The following is an 18725-nucleotide window of genomic DNA, read 5'->3' as shown; positions in this document are numbered from 1 at the left end:
ACATGGAGCTCTTCAAATATCACATATCAGAACTTTTATGACTGTTACCAAACCTGTGTATCAGGAAACGTAAGTAACATCACTTAGTATCCCCAAAGCCTCTTGCTTTTCCTTATGATATATCCAAGGTTCTCACCACACTCAGGACAAACATAATCGTATCTGCTCCCTGAAACTGTATCCTGAATTTTACCCTGTTTCTTCATTGTACTTGCTCAGGCAGAATCCATCAAATACAGACTATTGAGAGAACACTGTCAGCTACTTGTGCACTGCCAATCTGTGGGTCTCTATCAGTCATGCTGTTCTCCTTCACACAAAAGAACTAAGAAGTTACTTTCACCATTTCTTCATTTTCCCCACTGCACTCAACTTAGCAGAGTAATTTCATGTAAATCAAGCCTCACGAGCAGTGACTGGGAGAACCTAAGAAGAAGTTTTCTTTAATAAGCTGATTATTCTGTAAATGCTACAGATTCTTGCCTCCCTTTTTCGCTGTAGAATGAGTTATCAACTCCAATCAGAGGCTGAATATATGAAAAATGAACGGGTTTGATCCAGTGCAGCCATTTCTGTTCTTGTGCCTGAAAGGACTTAAATACCTTCTCCTAAGGAAGCAGAACAGTTTTGTATTAGTGACCATGTGCCTCAGTATAAATACTACACAAAGAGCACTGAAATAATCATCTTCTTGGATATGAGCCTGTTAATACCCTTAAAAAGCAGAACTCATAATCCAAATGATCCTCTGTGTGTTTTTCTCAGGCTGAAGCAGGATGAGCATTATTACTTCTAAAAGAACGTAACGTCTCTCAGTGGATGCATCATCAGTATTTACTCAGGTTTCATCAAGATTGCAGACTTGAACTGGAGACAGTAAAGAATGTTAGTGAATCGGTTGAAACTTTTTATCTGAATTTTTCTACTAATAATTTTCTGGATTTGGTTCTATCACTTTTGAAACACCAAACTGAAATACTGGTGCTTTAGATAAAAGTAGTAATGGAAAATATGCATGTTTGGCATTGTTTCACCAAACAATATGGAAAAGTGTACAGCACTTACCAAGAGATCAAAAAAACCAACAGGCAATGAGGCTTCCATAAACACCCCCTTTCTTAAGGTGTTTGAAAATGAAGTAATGAGGTAGTATGTCATGCACTTCTGTCAAGTATCGCACAGCTTCCACATTAAGTGATTAAGCCAAACTACTTTGGTTCTGAAACAAAACACCTTCACTATTTACAGAGAGAGGAGAGCTGTGAGAGCCACTCTTCACTTTCCCTCAGTGCTGAGCTATAACTTCACAGATCCACAGGTCTGCAGCAGCCTCCTTGCTCTCTGAGCTAAGATGTGAACAAGCACAAGAGAAGGCACTCAGATACTCTTCACCACTTGAAAGTCATTTGCTGTCTCGTGGAAGATGAAGTGAGCCATAGGGGAGCATCCTGAGCACAGCCTAAGCGTGCATGCTGCTTGCTGGATCACCGTAAGTCTCAGGACAGTATGATTAACTAGCGTGCTGCCAGACAACTTGAATTTAAGGAGGATATGAAGTTGGAGATAGTGCTAACGGTCTTACAGTTTAGGTTTTGGGTTTATTCTCCATCTAAGTTTAAACTGGACTGTAAACTGAAAATCAGTATGTAAACCATACACATAAAAAGAAATATCCTTACAGTGAATTGATTTAAAGAATATGCACAGATCTTAGAGATTAACGCTAGCTATTTTTTTATTTATTTGATTATTTTGTATATAAAACACATGTAATATAAATACTAATCGGGCAAACAACAGTAAAAAATGCACCTAAGGATGCAGAGGAACACAAATATCTTGATGTCAACATTTTGCATAATTTTCTATAGGAAAAAAAGTAGTTAGTTTCAGCAAAACAGGGCAAGCAATTTGCAAAAGCTTAAGGTACTTCTGGTTAGTTGTTAGAGTAGTGTCCTCCATTTCTGTTAGGACTGTCTACCTCTTTCTACTTATTATTGCAGTGACACAAAAATAGGTACTACAAGTATGTTCGGTCATTCACAGATAGCTACTGTGGCTGACAGTCTCTGACTTATAACTGACAGCATATTGCTGTATGTTATTTTTTTAAGAAACCACAAATCTGTTGATAAATATACTCCTCAAAGCATTTGTATTTCATAACTTGAATAAATGTAGTCAAGGTTGAGCATTTCACTCATCATAGCCTGTTCAGAAAGTGGTTTACAGCTACTTAGTTACCCTCATGAGAAACTAAACTCTTAATGTTTAGTTTTAGAGCAGGAGTCTAAAGTTAAATAAGAAAAAAAAAAAAGGCATCCAACATATAGATTTGTATATTTGGGTTATGAACGGTGTACCAAATTCAAAATATTACAATGCTGTGCAGAAATAATTACTACAGTACTTTCCTATAAACACATAATCACATAACAACAATGGAATTAATGTTCCATAATCTACGGGTATGTAATTCACATGCAATACATTTGAGAAGAACACTGGACTAAATTAGAGCTTGCTTTTATTTATCTTAATTAAAACTACAGTTCCCTGTTCAGCCCTTTGACAACAGTAACCTAAGCACCCAAGGTCTTCTACAGCCTCATTTTTTTCTGCCGTTTTGTTGTCAATATATGACAAATATGAACATTTTTATTCGGTATAACTGTTCTTGTATTTTACAGCGCTGTCAATACCTATGTAACATGATAGAGGAAGAAAAATCAGACATGAGTGGAATACTGTAAGTCTAGTTCTGGTTTCCTCCATAATGATATTACAGAATTAATCTGACTTTATAGTAATATGCTTCCAATGACTACTCCTGAATTCATGTCTGAATTGGATCAAATTAATTAAGTGTCTAGGGTACAATGTCTTTAGAACAGACAGGCCAAAGTTCTACCAGTAATTGAAAATGGAATGAGAAAACCATTTGCCAGTATTTCACATGGAAGAAAAGGTATGTATTAAACAGGTTGGAGCACCTGGACACACGGTTTTGAGCCATGCACAGATGGCCTGCTGTAAACTGACAGCATCAGAAGCATCTTAAGATTTGTTATGCACTCATGGATCAGTTGCACAGCACATGCACAGGGGAGGTGACATGTCCTGGGTTCACCCAACTAACTCCATGAGCCGGGAAAGGCTGATCTGCCTCTTTGTTCACAAACAAAACAACTGAAGAGACTGCTGCTGCTATGATTATTGTTCAGGATTACAGATTGTCCTAGAAAGTGGCAGGATAGTAGATAACTTGCAGTAATTTAACGTTGCTAATTTTAAAGAAAAAAAGAAGCTGGATTCCACTTATTGTTTTCAAAATTAGTAATAAATGATCAAGGTTATTCATACTAGTGAGCTCTAATACAGGATGGACCAAGAGAAAATAAGGACAGATATATTGGTACAAAATTAGAAAAAAATGCAAGGATGGGAAGAAGATTGAGGTGGAAATGATAAATTATGAAAATTACTCAGCTCTGTACATGACCTGCAAATTGAAAGTAATAAATAAATAATAAAAGAAGAAATGGGAATAAGAATGTTTTGGGAAGGTACAACATGTTTCCTAATCCTTCTACTTTGCAAATTAATGCTCTGTTACTCTAAGTATGTTTGGATCATAGTGGATTTTTCTCCAAGGACTAAAGTCACAGTCTTTTAAGCTAACTGCTGCATGTATTGTAACAATTTTGATGTTGTTATGATCTTAAATATTTATGTATTAAATATTTAAGTATGGAATGCGGTCTTATCTCTTTTCTATTGCGAAGTTATTTACGCATTATTGCGCAGTTTTCTATTTTGCATAGTTAAGAAGGCTGACATCATATTCAACTCACAGAAGAGGCCAATTTTTCACTGTCCTCTTGCTTTATTTAATACCCTAATGTTCTGGTAGAAATACTTGATCAGGAGAGTCCTTCAGAAATGAAGCAATGAAATCAGGTCAATTTCAAGTTTTCTGTAAAACTGCAAAATGCCTGAACTCTCTCTAGTAAGAAGCATCTCATACACAGAATTTTTTTGTAACTTTGATGAAGTGGTAGAGACAGTCATTTTGTGAAAAAAACCCACCACTTGTTTTAAATAACCAGGTATAAAAAAGAATGAAATGTAGAACTGAAAAAAAATAAATTAGTGGGATGGTAGAAAATAATAATCAAAATTAACAAAATCTATTGTTTTTGGCAGGTTTAGATTAATCTCTGAAAGAAAAAACTCCACTAAGAAAGAAAATATATTGCAAGATAATGTTAGAAGCCAAATCGGTATCCTAATCAGATGTGTCTCATTTCACAGTTTGCTTCAGTTGCTCTCTTCTCAGTACATGGGACAGTACCACTGTTGAAAAAGGTTCGTCTGGCTTTATCTGCAGATAAACTAACATTGATTTTTAATTTTTCTTAAATAGGTCTGTAACACAAGAGATAATAATAAAGAAAAATATAACAGCTCATACACTTAGATTAACAATTAAAATTTAGGGCTAATTGAGAAAGACATTAAATCACCTTTGATGTTACGTGACAATACAAAAAAGAAAAGCACAATAAACTTCAGAAACCCTGACAAAACATGTAAAATTTAGTTGCTCCTTCACTCATTCTTATTTGTTATAAAGATTAAACTAATGTGTAACATTCTATTTTGCTTTAGAAACAAAAGGTAAAAATAAAGTTTTAGCAGAAAACAAGTAACTTTTAAGAGCAATTTAAATAACTTTTCCAACTTCCTTCTCCACCCAGTAATTAAGTTTTTTCTCTTACATTAATTTATCTCACTTCCATTTGGATTTTTATTCTTTTAGATATGAAAAATTGGGATGAAATAATACATCTATGTCGCAGTGTACTTTTGTGACACATTAATTGTTTCTTATTACTGAAGAATAACACTGTGTTGGAAACAGTTGACAACTATTCTGCATCTCAAGGTTCCCTAACTTTGTTTCTTATCCCTGAGAAATTAAGGTATTTTGATATTGGTATATTTTTGTGTGAATTTTCAATAAAGATAAAAAAGACAGAGTTCATTATACTTCAATTCTCTTCCTCATTTCATAGATTACAGAGAAACTTTTCTATTATTTAATTTTATATAAAAATTTTACTTACACAAATGGAGTCTTTTAATCCATCTAACTGGGAAATGCATTCACTTCTTAGAATGATCCAGGTCTGATACTTACATAAGGCATACTGCACGTATGTTTTTGCCTATGCATATCACCCTCACTCCTAAGCGACACCTGCACACTGAAGAACAGACAGATCTTGATCCCTGATAAGGTCACAGGGACTTAGCTATAATATAGCCTTGCTTAATCCTCATTGGTTTTGCCTACTGAGCACAAGGCTGTTTCCTTGACAACACAGCTACAGTTACCACAGCATTCAAACACATATGTGATGTCCAGGTTTAGGGTATATCCCAGAGGTAAATCTGTTATTTAAAGCTATTTTCTACAGGTCATTTTAGGCTAAAAATAAAAGCAGAGAAGATCTTCTGCACACTCTATTAAAGACATTCCCTATATAGGTTGGACACTCCTGAAACTCAGTTCTTGTCTTAGCACATGGAACAAAAGTCACAGCAAGAAGCCATGGGATGTAAGGGCATTACTGAGTGTTTATATAAATTCCTATTAAGTGAGACAAAGCAAAAAAGAAATACCATTTGAAAATTCAACAAGGGGCCAATAATGGCTAGCACACAAAGGGAGGGAGCACTGGGTGAAAGGTTTGGGAACAAGTTTAAAGGTGGATATAGAAACAAGATGGTGACAAACTACACACTGTAGCAACATTTTACATAAATATTATGGAAGGAGGCTATGTTTTTTGAAGCTCAAAAAAGGGAAATTACAGTAATTAAGTGTGAAACAAGAGAAAACAAACCTATCAGATATATAACCGAATAAGGAAGATTCTATTTTAGAAATACTCTTCAGCAAGTATAGGCAAAAAGAACTTCAACAGTAAATCTAGCCAGACAATTTTTTATACTTCACCAAAAGCTCGCAGTACTACAGTGCATAGAATATATCCTATTAAAAATTAGTTTATTGGTTTAAATTTGTTCAAACAACGCTGACAGGGCAACTTTCTAGTGGCAGATTTTTTACGTGACCACATATCAACTAATCTAATATGAAAACAAAAGGTTGTTAAAAATCTTTTTTGTGTGTGCACCAGCCAGTGTAACAGAAATGCACTATGTGTTCATGCATATTCTAACCCAACTTAAAACAGGCAAATTCAGTACTAGTAACTGGAACTTTATACAAGATGTTCACTGAGAGATGTCTGAGTGATTTTAATTGAGATGAAGCAAGACTGAATTTAGGAATGAAGCAGAGACTAACTTGACCTCATGGTTATTGGACGTGCAACATCCAAGCCTGAGTAGGGCATTGCAATGGACCTTCCAGTAAAAACACTCAGAAGAGAAGGATTTAATCAACTGACAAGACAGCAGTTTGTTTCTTAGCAACACAGGTCACCAAGAATACATCACTCTACTCATATAGTTGATTTCCTACTGAATATGGTTAAATTTCAGTTTTCAGCTTTTCTTTTCAAATATCTCAAGTGTAGAAACTCACATAATAAAAAGATCAGGTCAGCACAACTAAGAACACAACCCCCCATGATACTGAACTTCCATCTCCAAGAACAGTGGAGTAGAAAATGTAAAAAAAATTACTGTGGGGCTTCAGAGGGGATTGGGAAGGCTTTTTATTTGGTTTTGGTTTTAAACTCCCAACAAACAATGATGAAGAGTTCTTCATCTGTCTGGCCCATATTTGTCAATTTAGCCCTGTGAAGTTGGAAAAACTATGAATTCTCCTGCTTTCAGAAAAAAAACCCATAGAATGTAAACTGGGACTTCTGAAAGAATGCACTGAGAAAGAAATATCAATTTTCTTAGATACTAAGATAGTACAGTGATAAGCAAGATGTAATTGGCCTAGTAACAGAACAAATTAGCAAAAATAAGAGCATTTGTTGAATACTTTTTGTACTTTAGTCTCTTCATATTTCATGTTTTCGAGTTTAAAACTCAAAAATTTCTGAAAACCTGTCAAAACTTAGTTTGACTAAAATACTGACTATGCAAAACTGTTACTAATTAATTATTTGCTCATATAAATTCTGAAAAAGCTGTTATTTACACAGGTCACTGAACCACACAAAGTGTGCATATTGCGAATCTAAGACATTGAAGAGATATTAAGGGGCTTTTGGAAAATGACAGGCTGTTTATTGCTAAAAAGTGTCTGTAAAGACTGTGAGCATCTTGCATTACCAGCGCCCTATGAAATCATGGTTATAAAATTTTTTGTAGATTTTAAAAATAAGGTTAATACGTAACAAACCCATTAATTAGCCATTTTAAACTATGATGCAGAAGTAGGAGTCTCATCTAGGAATTAGATTTTTTATAAGAAATACAGCCACATTTAGAAAGCTAGCTAATGTTATTAGACAAATATGTACTTACAATAAAAGCCCAGAGTTAATTCTTAGAAATTCTGAAATAGATGACAGCTGCAAATACAGTTGTATTGACATCATGAGTTTTACATCTGTATCAAATAAAAAAAAAAGGATTACAGTTACGAAAGGAAGCCAATTTTTATAACGATCTCAAAATTTAATTAATTAGTAACTTTTCATAACTACCTTTCCAGCTGAAAAACAGAGAAAGAAAGAACTACAAATACTTAAAAAGGAATAATGACTGATGCGACAAATCTAAATTTAAAATTCTTTCAAAAGAATGACTAGTAAATACACATGAAAGATTTCAAGTTCATTCCTTTTGGAGGCTAGTACATACTGGGCAAGGTAAAAGTGAAGTTAACTGGATATAGGGCCTTTTGCAACAGAAGAAGAAATAAGAAAGAGGAAAAGACACTAATCAAAAAGAATACAAGCCTACTCAAACAAGCATACTCAAGGTTAGATCATGATCAATAGCAAGATTCTCACATGATAGAAAATTCTTACACCCACTCTAGAGGAACCCCAAATCCCTGTGTTCCTACAATATTAATGTAAAAATGAAGATTAAATTATGTAAAATATATCTGTACTAATATTAATATATGGAAAACAACCAAAGTTATACTAAAAATCAACTTAAAATAAATTAACATACTGACCACAACTGTTATTTTATTACAGTGAGGCCCTTAAGTGAATGACTTTCCTAGCACATGGTGAGGTAACTGCTTTCAAATATGTGCTACTCAGGATTCCAAATCCATTCCCCTCTTTTTTTCTTAAACAACTTACTTTTGCCCTGTCTTTTGCAGAGTTCTACCAACCTAGGTCACCAAGAAATCTCGCTGAAAATTCTATTACCCGCTTCCTTAAGTTACTATAAATGTACATTAATCGTACTGTAACACAGATCAGTTGAAAGATAATATTTGCAAGACAGATTCTCTGCTAATAGTGTGTTAACATGGATACTGAACCAAAAACTGTAAGACTTAACTGATTCATACAGAGAATTAAATGTTTCTTTTCTTCTAAGGACTCTGACTTCTCTCCATATTCTCTAGATTTTATATATCGGAATTTGTTAATTGTTTCCCTATGAGATTACTTTTTTTCCTGGATTTACTGGTTAATAGATCCTTCCTGATTTCTGGGACTTAAACACTGAAATAATACTTTGACAGCTCCAAAAAAATTAAATTATTTAAACCACACAAGATTACAGAACTGAAGCCAGTAAGAACATTTACTTGGTAAATGCTTAAAACATTGTAAAACCACAAAGTAACAATGCAAAAAAAGTAACAATAAGCAGTCTCACATACCTAAGGCTTAGATCAACTGCAATTATTTGTAAAAGTATTACAAATCTAACTAATAGTTTTAGCTGAAAAAGTAATAAAGTAACATTTCATTTAACAATTTTTCCAAACATCTTTTATGTACTAAATACTTCAATTGTAAAATTAAATTAAAGTTTTCATCATGATTTTTAGGGAATTTAATACAAACAAAACCTTCTTAAAAATACACAAAATAGTACATTTTCACTGTCTACAAAGGAAATAACAGAGACAAAATGGTTAAATTACCTACATCATGTTGCACAGGCAGGGGCCTGGGTAGTAGAAAGACTTGGTTCACACTTCTTGTTTCAAAAACTCTATGTATTCTTTCAGGCTCCAGTATCTGAAAGGAAAGTTATGCAAGGGCTAAAAGGGGACCAGTAGACATGGATACTAAATTTAGACGTAAAATTTTCAATTTCCTAAAATCTGATGTAGCTTTCAGCATTAGATAATGCAATTTTTAATGTGATGATGATACATTTTTCATTTTGTCACACTAAATGATCTCTTTCCAAGCATGTTGAGGTAATTACCAGAATCTAATAGCAAAATGAAACAACCAAATTGCCAGCATCTTCATGTATCTGTTGAATAAATTTTCAATCACTGCAGTTCCAATTTCAATTTTGGTATCATAATTATCCTTCATTACAGCAACTACTTTCAGACATTCAAGTAATTTTCAGTAATCTTTATTGTCTTACAGTAGAAATTCACATTTAACAATCTGCTTGTCTATTCCTTTTTTATAATTTTCCTACATTATAGTATTTTTTGGACTGCAGAGTTAGACATTTAATGATTTGTCCCTTTTCATCAAAGGAATGAAGATTGACAATGCAGTCAGCACATCATACAAGGAAGCACAGATATCTAGTGATATTTTTTGACCTCACCTTTCTCCCAGTAGATTAAGTCTTAAAAAACCAGTGCTGGCAGAGTCTCAAACTCTTCAACTATGGAATAAGCCATTTAAAATTTGTAAAATTTCAGCAGCCTTCTTAATGCAAATAGAGAAATAAACTCTACATGAAGTCTTAGATAGTTTGTTTTATTTTCATTGGCTGCTACCATTAAAAGTTTGTAATGTTTCCTGAAATTATTAATTCTATCAACCAGAGACATAATTACTTGATGTCTCATATTTTACAGACAGTATAAGACTTTGTGTAGATTATATTTCTCCATTTGCATCTAGAAGGATGATGAAATTTTACAAGTTCTAAAGGGCATATACCTTTGCTGAAGAGTTTGAGAGTCTTCTGTACTTGTTTTTTAATACAAAATAATTGTTTATACAATGAACACATTTCAACACAGTGCAACAAATCTATTACATTTTCCTGTTTAGAAATGAGGAAGTTTAAACTACATAAAACATCTTTTTTTCTCTTTCAGAACGAAATAATATAATGAAATTCCATCCCAGAAAAATTATACTTGCAGCAATTTCAGTGCTGCTAACTTAGAAAAAAAAAGGTTATATTGAGATTATTAGTTAAGCACCATTCAATGTTTAGAAAGACCAGGGACTGGCTTTTTCCTAGGCAGTACATACACTCAGAGAATAATTATTCATAACATATTTGAGAACAAAGTCTGCCAAAACGACCAATACTGAGAGAATGAAAGAGCAAGAATACTTTTTTTTTTTAAATGCTGGAAATTGTAAGTAAAAATAGCTAATAGCTGGATAATTATTTGATAATCTCTGCATATGAATTTCCTGGTCAGAAGCTTTCACACCAGTTACAATCAGAAGTAAGACAGATCGCCAAGAATAAAAAATACTTAAAATGAACTATTACAGATGCAATCCTGCATGTTTTTAAAGTGTGCTGAACTGTACTGTCTCACTTCAGACAGTACAGTTGTTCAACTTGCAGTGGCACTTGATGAAACTCAGTGGTCAGTTAGTTCCATCTTCAAGGTTCCAGGTTTCTATGTTACTTTCAGTTTTTCAGAACTGTCAGTTTTCATTAACAGATTACAGTCATAGTTCAATGACCTTAAGTGATATTAAAGACCTTCTAATGAAAAATATAAGCCTGTATGAATGGTTGAAAACCCCCCAAAACAACCAACCCACAGTTTCTTCTGTTTTGCTGACTGTGTACCAACTGATTTTTTGCAATCTTGATGTCCTTACTGCCTGTAAAACAGTGATAGAACCAGAAAGACGTGATCTTCCAACAATACATTTGCTTCCTGCTTTAGTCCTCTGAATGTTACTAGATAGAGAGATCATCCCTTCCCAAGCAGAAGGATAAAAAGATTTACAACTGGTCAGTAGTCATCTCATCTGTAAGAAGCTCCATGGGCCTGAAGGCAAGACACAGAGTGATAAAGCATATGATGTAATAAGAAATACAGGATTCTCAGCATGAGGGAAAAATTAAATTTTAAGGTTAGTTAAGACAAAGAAACTCTTATTACTCCCACAAGTTAATCATAACAGGTATCATAAGGAAACACGTTGTTTTCATGGCCACTTTGCATAGGTTGTTCTATTTCAACCTCCACAACACCACCAACCTGTCTCTTAACCCCCTTTCTGTTATTGTTGTCTACATCCTTTCTCTCTGATTAGCAAACCCTAGCAGCTTCTACATTCTTCCAACTTCTATCAGCGCTGCCATTCTGTCAAACCAAGTGAGTTTCTATCATCCTCAGGCTTCCTTGTTGTTTCTGTTCCTCGCATGGATCCCAATGCTAACCTTCTCATTCACTCTGCTCTTGAAATCATCTTCCCAGTTGCACAGAACCTGTTTTTAAGACAGAAATGCTACACTTGTAATGGCAAGTGGCTTAACTTTCACTTTTTTAATATAAAGTGGTAGGATATGTCCTGCCTTGTAAATTAACTTTTGTACATGCAATACATATATTGTACTGTATTGCAGTACGGGTCCTTTTTGTAATTTTTTTTCTTTATTTAACAGTAGGGAGACATTCAGCTTTTAGCACATCTGAATTTTGCAAAGGTTATTGACAACATCCAAGTCAACAAAACTGCACTTCCAGAAGAGGTGGCTTCCCTGTCATGGAGATCACTTTACTGAAAGTAGCACTCCCTATCTTGGAAAAAGGATGGAAAACAAAAACAGAAAATGATACATTAATGGAAAAACTCAAAGAAGGAAAAAATGAACCTCTTTAAATCTTTGTGATGGGTACAAAATAGCATATTTGTCATGCCATGTTGTCATAAAAAGTATTTAATAATTTATCACATCAACTGGCTAGAACATACCTCGGGACTTCTATTCCCCAGGCAAATAAAATTTTGACTCAGTCCGGTTCAAGACTGATGACATTAGTTAAGCCATGTCATTATGATGGCTAACAGCCAAATTTCTGTCTCAATCATACACTCAGAAGTGTAATGATGATGGATCTGATGTGTAATTCACCCACAAACTGTCACTATTTGATTAATCTATTGTGATAATTATTAATGCAAATATCTGCAAACTATCTGCAAAGACAGATATGCATAGTTTTTGTTGCTCTTGTCTCAGAGATCACAGAAGCTCATTTAATGGAAAACAAATAATCAAAGACAGTGTGATGACATCTGCACAACTTTTGATAACTGACTGGTGCAGAAAATCTGCTGCATATTTCAAACAGCAGATTAATAAAGATGATGGAAAAGGTGCAGCTGTTTGTTTCATAAGCAAATCTGTGTTTAAATGCAATTAAGGATTTAAACTAATATTAGTTTTAATATTAACTGCCACAAGCTTTAGCCCAATTAATGGTTGAAGAACAATTGACATTATCTACAGATCACTATTGATATGATTATTATATCAATAACTTGTATTGTATAGCTGGAGAGGATTAGTTAAATGATACAATTGTTCCACATTCCCATTTTGGTTCTATTTTTACTCCAAGTAGATTAAATAAGGCAAAAGGAAGAAGTTGAATTTAGGAAGAAAGCTACGGCTGTACAAAGTAAACCGAATCATATATAACAAAATCTTTATTTGTTTTACATACACCTCTTCAGGTTTTCAGAGTTTTCAAAATAACTGTCTGAGTAAATTCAGTTCAGCACCTAGATGATACTTCAAAAATGCTTCTAAGTCTTAAGAGGCATCTGCTCAGGACACAGTGTACCCATATATTGAAACATCTCTTTAAAATCTAGACCAAATACTTCAGGGATTGAGATTGTTATCATGGTGCTTTCCTATTTTCAATTTGTTTTTGACTCCATAATTGCAAAGATAACTTCTTCAGGTCACTGAATCTTCTCTGATTCCAAGAACAAGATCTCATCACATACAGGGAACAGTTAGAAATAAAGCAGTAGGCAGAGGCAACCAAGACTCTGTAACTAAAACATCTCTCAGAGCCATTTAGACCTGACCATCAGAGTATCAAATCACCATCTTTGGTGATGCAAATAAGGAGTAAGGGGAGTGAACAGAAATTAAGTGTATTGACTTATATTCCTGTATCCAATTATTTATCTTTTCACTCTTGGACTGCAGGGTTTTGTATGTCTGACAGAAAAATTACTTCCAGCGATGGGGAGAAGGTGAGTATTGAGGGGAGGAAATGTATTTTGTTTAGTGTTTAAGAAGTACTACTTCTGCCTTTCATGCTCCTTAGAGGCTAATCCACTCGTCTTACAGGTATACTATTCCTTATTAATTTAGAAAAAGATCACTTTTTATGGCTGTGCCTGTAGCAAGATTTCCCTTGATTTAAAAATCCTGTATCTATCTTACTTCAGAAAAAACCTTATTAACAGACAGCATAAATTATTACAAAGTTCACATCATTTCTTAGAGCAGGTTATTCTGTTCATACAATTAAATAACACAGTACCAAGTAATTTCTTGTATCAGTTTACAAACTTAAAATATTTAAAACATGCTAGAAGCCATTATTTCTTTCTCAATATTGCTACAATATTGTTTAAAAAAAAAAAAGTTGGAAAATAAGCAAGCAGATTTTTACATCAGTTAAAAATTAATTTTTCCTTTCCAACATTATTGCTCCTTCCTCTTTTGACGATGACTACTGTTAAAGTGAAGACAAAGATTTTCTCCCAGGGCCAAGAAAAGTACTTGAAAGTTGCATGTCAATCCCATTCTCATTTCTTTAAATGTATGTTTTTAAGTATGTCTTTCTTATGCAGTAAGCAGAAACCATTAAGTAAGTGCAGTGGTGAATCCCCATGCTGCCTTCCCCCCAGGCCACACACTGATCTCAGAAATGCTCATTAGGCCTCAGCCCTGACAAACAACACAAGCATCAGGCCCTCCTTGAGCTTATCAAAAACACTCTCTGCTCCCAGGACCTAGTGCAGTCTAACAAGCTTCTGTATATATAACAAACAGCCTTGGAAACTTATTTTTCTTGCCTGGAACAACATATTTGTAACCAGAGAAAGTTACTGACCTAGATCTTGGCCAAGATGAAACTTACTATGAGCCAATTCTCTTGCAACCCTATAAACAGTAGTCCTAAGTGAGACCCTTCTTTCAGGAGGAATTTCTTCACAGAGAGGGCTGTTAAACATTGGAATGAACTGCCCAGGGAGGTGGTGAAGTCATCCCTGGAGGTGCTCAAAAAACGACTGGATGTGGCACTCGGTGCCATGGTCTAGTTAACAAAGTGGTGATCGGTCAAAGGTTGGACTTGATCTCACAGGTCTTTTGCAACCTGAATGCTTCTGTGACTGAGCTCTCCTGGCCTGCAGTGACCTGTGACCAGCATCTCCCTCTGAGTGGGATGACTCTCAGAGCCAGCAAACTCTCAAGTTTGCTCTACTTGAAGGATCACCAAACACCTATGATGGATCCTGGGATGATAACCTTACTTCTCGAGCCTAAACCCTTTGTCCGTTGAGAAGGTATAAAGGCATCCAACATGAACACTTTGTGAAATCAAGGGGAATTTTTCACAGGTGAATACCTTGTACATACTCATTCAGGTCTCTGTGTCTGTGAGTGTGAATATGCTAAAGCAAATGTACCATGGATGTTGCTCTCCTAGATTCTTAAGTACTTTGGACTTGTAAGTTAGACCTACAATAGAGTTACTATTGTGCCTACAGTAAATTCTATAGAAACTTTTGCTAGACTGTTTAAATACAGATTAAGTGTTGTTAAGGCCTAAACTGTTAGTCAAGTCTGGGGTTAAGTTTGGCAAATGGTCCACTCTGAATCTTGTGACTCAATGGCAGTGTCTCCCTTATTCCTTTTCATCTTTATCCTTTCCTATCCTTACCCTTTCTCCAGATAGATAATTTTAGTTTTAGATTGAATGATTTTAGGTTCTAGTCCAATTTCTTCCGTGTGCTTTAACCATCTAGTAAGTAAGTTGCCAATAAACTTTGTCGCACTGTCACTTTATATTAAACGTGCTTTTGCTGATACCTTTGCTGATGATTCTCTAAGTGACCTTAAAACACTCATTCACAACAGTAAGGTAGTAACATTGACTATTTTCTCACAACTCTAGGGTACAGATATGTGTAACATTACGTATGTATATACATGAGTTATATATGTTTGCATAGGTATAGACACACATACACATTAAAATATATTAATTAAACTTTATTCTAAAATACTGAAAACATTTAGACACATGATCTAGCAATGTTTAAAAAACCCCAACCATGATGCAAATACACATTTGCCTTTAGAATCTGATGACCTACTTCCAAAATTTAATGTTAAGTGTGCAAAAATCCCACATTCTTGCAGAAACCAGGCAGTTCATGTACTTTCCATTATAGAAAAGCACATAAAAAACAACAAAGCAAAAATATATTAAAATTATGTAAAAACATGTCTATGCATGATGACATTTTAATTTAGCACTTGATCTAAAAAAATTCAAAGGAAATTCAGAAACTTAAAGTATATAAAATAATTAATTTAACTGCAAAAGTACAGGTAAAATTTTAAAGGTTGTATAATGGAAAAATACTCTTACATACTGATTGACTGGGGTCAAAGTGAGAAATAGATAATACACAAGAAGGGAAAGACTAGGAGAGTATTAGACTGATGACATTCTTATAGTGTGATTTCTTTTAAGAAAACATCTTACAGACTAACTTAAAATCAAAGAATACAGCTTTAAAAGACTGTGACACCACAGTCACTTCCAATGATGTAAGACAATTCAATATCAAATATTCAGAGGATATTTCTGAATTAAGAAAAACTTGACATTCACCATATTTAGCAAAAAAGACAAAGAATTTTGATGAATTTGTCCAGAGAGGTTGTGGATGCCCCATCCCTGGCAGTGTTCAAGGCCAGGTTGGATGGGGCTTTGAGAAAACTGATCTAGTGGAAGGTGACCCTGCCCACGGCAGGGGCTTGGAATGAGATGACCTTTAAGGTCCCTTACAACCCGAAGCTTTCTATGATTCTCTGGCTGTACGAAATCCCACCAAACATAAAGTTAAGACCAAAGAAAGGGTTGTTGGCAAAACCACCAAAGCATCTCAGTTAGGTAGCAACAAATATGGTCTACATTGGCTGCAAATGCTAGTTTAAACTGTGGTGATTTCAGAAATTGTTCCTCAGTTATATGATAGACTACACCTCGTTTTTGTAGGGACGATAGAACAAATGGATAGCTCAGACTCAAGCTGTGGATAGCACACATAATAGTTTACATGGTAATTAGTCCCGTGTTACATTAACTGATGAGCTGCAACAGATAAAAAAATGTTTAAAGTCAAATGCTGAACTAAGAAAGAAGAAACAAATTAGAAAATATGGTTTAATCTCCACTTCTCCAATTCGCAAATATTCTCAGGCATCATCATCTCTTATGTTTAACTCCTATCATAAATGGATTTCTGAGTCATGGCGATGCAATAAACAGTAATTACTAGTAATAACTATAAATTACAACATATAATTTTCTACTTCATTTAAACATATAGTCTGCCTATATAAGCCACCAAAGGACCACACCTGTCACAAATGAGATCCAGCATATTTATTATAATGTCAAGTCAGACTGGTTCCTAATGATTTAGCAGCTGGCATTTTGTTGCAAGAACAACTGTTTTGTGTCCCAGCATTTGATTTTTTTCTTTAAAAAATAAGCATAAAATGGATCTACCACAAAGTGAATTAAATAACAAAGAAGCTCTCAAACTGGAGGGAAAAACCCCACAACTCAAACTCCAGTACTTCATATTATAACCAATTTGAAATTGTAACTAAAAAATACTAAATTCTGTAAGAACAGAAACAAAACTGCTCACATAAATGAAAAAAACTTCCAAGTTTACAACTTGACTGAAAGTAAATCTTCAAATTAAATGGTACTCTCTAGCCAAAATATTAAAGGAAAATACAAATACTGTAAATAGGTTACACCGTATCTCAATAACAATATGTATCTGTTCTAGCCAGGAGTTATAACAGTATAAAAAGACATCTTACTGGGGCATGAAAAACATAGTCTCGTTAAGCCTCTAGGTGTGTGCGACTCAGATATAGGTATGGTAAATGTAGCCATCTTTCTGTTAAAATAACTCATCATGAAATTTTTTTCAGATTTTTAGGTTACCAACATGTTAAAGATTGAGCAAGCTAAGTAAATAGCCCCCACTTTAATTCTCTTTTCTCTCAAAAAACCCTTTTGTTTTCTTATTGCTTATGAACAGACTCTGAATTGAAAGGCCTGTGCTTCCTCTATTCTATTATTCTACTGTTTGGTTTTTTGTGTACTACAGCTTCACACCTAAGATTCTAGTAAAAACAGTGACTTTTTTCCCCAAAAAAAGTCAATCAGAACCTATTCCTTTAATTTATTCACATTCAGGTTTACTAGCCATTGCTTGCATTCTCTGGGAAAGTGGCATTGCTATTCTGTAAAGCATGTCCTATCCAGAAAAACTGCTTTAATGAGAATTGCTTCAATAATGGTTGTGTAATCTTTATCCAGAGCCTGATTATTAATGATTTTATCTTACTGCTTTGCATACTTTCTAGCTTGAAGGTGTTGAAATATTTCCAGGCTCTCAATGCGCCAGCAACACAGTATCCATGTGTTTCATATTACATAATGAAAGTGTTTATCATACATCAGTAGTTTTTGAGAACACTATGATAAATCCAGGTTCACTAGGCCGTTTGACAGCAAATTTCTGTTTATCTTAACCAATTGTAAGTTAGCAAAGAATATGGTCACCTGTTACTTACTGTGATATTCCTGTCTTTTGAAGCTGTTCATAAAGACAATACTTCACAAAATCATAGGGGTGACATTTTAGGCCCTTAAGTTTAACTTCTTTGATCTTCAAGTTACACTTTACACATAATTATTTCTCTCTAAATATTTTTTCTGGCTGCTGTAGATCAGCAGGTTGTTAAAGAGCTGCTGACAGGACTTGCTAGACTCTATAATCCTAGGACAGAATTGTTTCCCTTAAACCCACACATCATCATCTTTCTTTTGTGGAGGTATCCTATATATTTAGATTAGGAGTTTTACTTACATTGCCAAGACCTGATGTAAAAGTCATTATAATATCACAGAATCATCAAGGTTGGAACAGACCTTCAAGATCATCTAGTACAACATCATCAGTCAACTCAGCACCACCATAATCATCCCTAAAACATATCCTTAAGTGCCATATCCAGATGTCTGTAATACAAAACCTTTGTGGAAAAAGGAATGAGTTTTACAGACTGATATATGTAAGAATTTTTGGTCTTCTGGCATTTCTGAAAGATGAAATGTATATAAAAATAAATGAAATCTCAACTGAGTAAAGCAGAAAAAAAGTCCTCTCTTCAGTGAGGAAACAGGAAAATTTGGAAAGATGAGGGATAGCAGAAAGAAATGT

The 18725-nt window shown here is 34.4% G+C and overlaps 1 protein-coding gene across 5 annotated transcripts in view; it reads right to left on the bottom strand.

The window, feature by feature from the left end:
• The window catches only part of PRLR (prolactin receptor), a 155870-nt gene that overhangs the window by 126198 nt on the left and 10947 nt on the right, over positions 1-18725 (bottom strand). For 3 of the 5 annotated variants that reach the window (XM_050329265.1, XM_050329264.1, XM_050329263.1), the window contains exons 3-4: positions 9120-9212; positions 7519-7603 (exon numbers count right to left, since the gene is read on the bottom strand). The gene's annotated coding sequence lies outside the window, so the exon portion shown is untranslated. Of the gene's footprint in view, positions 1-7518; positions 7604-9115; positions 9213-18725 lie in introns of all 5 variants that reach the window. The other 2 variants (XM_050329266.1, XM_050329267.1) reach the window with 1 other exon arrangement.

This window comes from Myiozetetes cayanensis, unplaced genomic scaffold, assembly GCF_022539395.1.
Source record: "Myiozetetes cayanensis isolate MyiCay16 unplaced genomic scaffold, myiCay2020 scf4, whole genome shotgun sequence".
NCBI classification, from domain to species: domain Eukaryota; kingdom Metazoa; phylum Chordata; class Aves; order Passeriformes; family Tyrannidae; genus Myiozetetes; species Myiozetetes cayanensis.
This window is presented reverse-complemented; position numbering and strand designations above follow the sequence as displayed.